This window comes from Pseudophryne corroboree, chromosome 6 (assembly GCF_028390025.1).
Source record: "Pseudophryne corroboree isolate aPseCor3 chromosome 6, aPseCor3.hap2, whole genome shotgun sequence".
Taxonomy (NCBI): Eukaryota; Metazoa; Chordata; class Amphibia; order Anura; family Myobatrachidae; genus Pseudophryne; species Pseudophryne corroboree.
Window position 1 is genome coordinate 778,109,939 of NC_086449.1, and position 3,002 is coordinate 778,112,940.

A 3,002-nucleotide genomic window follows, 5' to 3' on the forward strand; every position below is an offset into this window, starting at 1 on the left:
AGTAGGTCTGCTTCTCTCCCCTCAGTCCCACGATGCAGGGAGCCTGTTGCCAGCAGTGCTCCCTGAAAATAAAAAACCTAACGAAAAGTCTTTTACTGAGAAACTCAGCAGCGCTCCCCTGCAGTGCACCCAGTCTCCTCTGGGCACAGGATCTAACTGAGGTCTGGAGGAGGGGCATAGAGGGAGGAGCCAGTGCACACCCATTCTAAAGTCTTTAGAGTGCCCATGTCTCCTGCGGAGCCCGTCTATACCCCATGGTCCTTATGGAGTCCCCAGCATCCTCTAGGACGTAAGAGAAAAGAAGTATATAAGGAGATAAAATAGTTCTAAGTGTGTAAGGTGTGAAACACTAATAGAAACACTAAGGACACATTGGCAGACGCTGCTTTGTGCAACCGCAGCAGCCTGTTTACTGTCGTATGCTAATGCGAATATCCGCCATCTATGTCGGTTATCTGTTTGTCTTCACACAGAAGGACGTGCCGCTGAGTATCTCCATCCACAGTCACTATTAGTATCGGGACTTACACCCACCCCTTACTGGTGATAATGGAATTGTTTTCCCTGATAATATGAATATTTTTTCATATTATGACTAATTATCATAGTTATATATTTAGATAGACATAAGATATATTTCTCACTACAAATACATTACATAGAGACAAGAATGCACTGAAGACAATATTTTTGCTCTGGCTCTTTATTGATGTAAAGATTAACTACCAGATATAACCACAGTAAGCTGTAACCAGTAGATGTTGGCCATGGATCACTGTTTTTATGTACTTACCTATTAGAGAAGGTGAGAAAAGGTGGAAAATACACACTGACAGATTTATGCAGACTTCAAAAAAGAAAGGTCGCTCCTTTTCGATTGGAAGATTACAGAAACCTCTCAGTGCATATTTCCCCCTGCTCTAATAGGTGAGTGCATAAAGATAAGAATCCATGGTTACTGGTCAGCTACTGGGTGAGCCTCCGTAACAGCGGCGGAGTTACACAGGGGCCTACAACAGCTCTATGACCTTCGTTAGCGTGTCTTTAAGCATTTCAACCTTGAGTTTTAATAAGGTGTTTTCTGCCGCTAACAAGTTGTTCTCCTCGACTAACTGTTTGTTAATGAGATCGAGGACTTTTATCTGGCGATCCTTGTTCTTCTCACTGGGAGATAGTTTTTTGGATAAACTGCCATCAGAGTGATCATAACCCACTGGCTTGGTTGGAGGCATTTCTTCCTCAAGCCTGGTATGGCGAGGCAAGTGGGCATCTCTTCTCTGAGCATTCCAGCTCCTGTATCTTCTGCATGGACAGCAGGCAGTTATCGACTCCCACAGTGTGATCATCCATCTCGGGGCCATAGTGCTGATGTGGAGAAAGATGAAGAGTAGACAGTGTTAGATGCCTTGCAATGCATTTACAATTGTAAGTAACATCAACTACAGTATTTAAGTATATACATTCATATATAAGATCAACTAGAACCTGAAACTGTAAGCTGTATAATGGCCTTTCTGGACAGTCCATTTCACCGGTCACTATTATACTTATGTAAGCTGAGAACACTTTCATTGTTGGAATTTATAAAATCATCTTCGGTGTCCGACATAAACCTACTTTCTGCCTTCCCTAATATTTTCAGACTTATCAAACCTTCTAAAGAGTATAAAAGGAGCTGTTGCCCATAGCAACCAATTATCTTCTAGCTATTATATATCTAGTATACTCCATGCAATGATACAATAGTTAACATCGGATTGTTGCTATAGGCAACACCTCCCATCATTAGAAGGGATGAGAGATCTCCCCCTAGATTACTAATAATTAATGGTGGCCATGTATTACTGATCTACTCTATGGCTCAGTGTGTAATAAGGAAACCAGGAGAGCGGTGAGGATTTCTCAGTACATAAATAGCTCCGTAGTTTGGCTTCAGTGGCAGAAGATGAAACCATCATGGAAAACCTCAGTGACCACTGTAATAAACTAACATACACATGTATAATACAAAGCGTTTTAAATAAAACATGATAGTATTATTTAAATAAGCACCAGCTATGACATAATTTCATTTACTATGTATTTGTTTCCAGTTTAATGTGTAGTATCTGTATCCTATGTTCTGTCTTATTAAATCATTAAAGCAATCATTTCTATTCCCCTCTGATTCTTGTTGCCCATTTATCACAGATTTCTAGCTGTTTAAAACTCATTCCGTATGATAAATGTTGCTCCAGCCAATCAGCTCCCAATGGTAATTTTTAAACACATGACAGTTGGGAGCCGGTTGGCTGGAGCACATATGCAACTGGTTTGAATAGCTGATAAATGGGCCCCTAAGTCTGCTGCCACATCTAGCTGCCCTTGTCTATGTCCAGTTACTAACCTCAGCCAAGTGTGTTTCTCCTGCCAGTTGTTTCTACTCCTGCCGGTGAGCTGCCGGTGAGCTGTCTGTCTCCAGGTATTGAAGGAGAATGAGAGAGGCAGCAGCCAACCCTAGATATAGGCAGTTGATACCATTATGACATCACAGCATGACCTCACAGAATCCACTACACTGGCCACTGGTTTGAGGCACCTGTCTTTTGTGTGACTGACATAAGGAAAATGTGATATCACACCTTATTTAAAGTTATTACATTCACATTAGAATATGAGTTATTATTTTATGGCAGGGTTTCCCTATTGATTTCCCTATTTGATTATGGGAGACTTTGTATAAACCCAATGTTCACTGTGCTTTCGTTGTTTTTTAATGTTACAGTGTATCCACAATAACCTCAATTAAGGATAAAGCACTGCTTATGGCACTGACCTCCTTCAGAAGTATTAGGATTCTGTTAGTTAAACATCATATTGGCCATAAGACTCAACACAACATCTCTCTCCCTTCCCTGTTAGGCTCTGAGTGAAGCTATGGAAGGTGGTGTTACTTCATGCTGGCTGCTCCCCTGCTGTTGCTGCCTGCTGCGGTGCCTCTCTCATAGTGAAGGGCTGGCCCC

General features: G+C 41.6%; 1 long non-coding RNA gene across 1 annotated transcript; it reads right to left on the reverse strand.

Annotated features, from left to right (window-relative positions):
• Positions 1–687: 687 nt before the first annotated feature.
• LOC134935717 (uncharacterized) lies at positions 688–2,522 on the reverse strand. Its single transcript, XR_010180363.1, has 2 exons — positions 2,387–2,522; positions 688–1,365 (listed from the first exon to the last, which is right to left on the reverse strand). It is a non-coding gene; the product is annotated as an uncharacterized LOC134935717 (long non-coding RNA).
• Between the last annotated feature and the right edge of the window lie 480 nt (positions 2,523–3,002).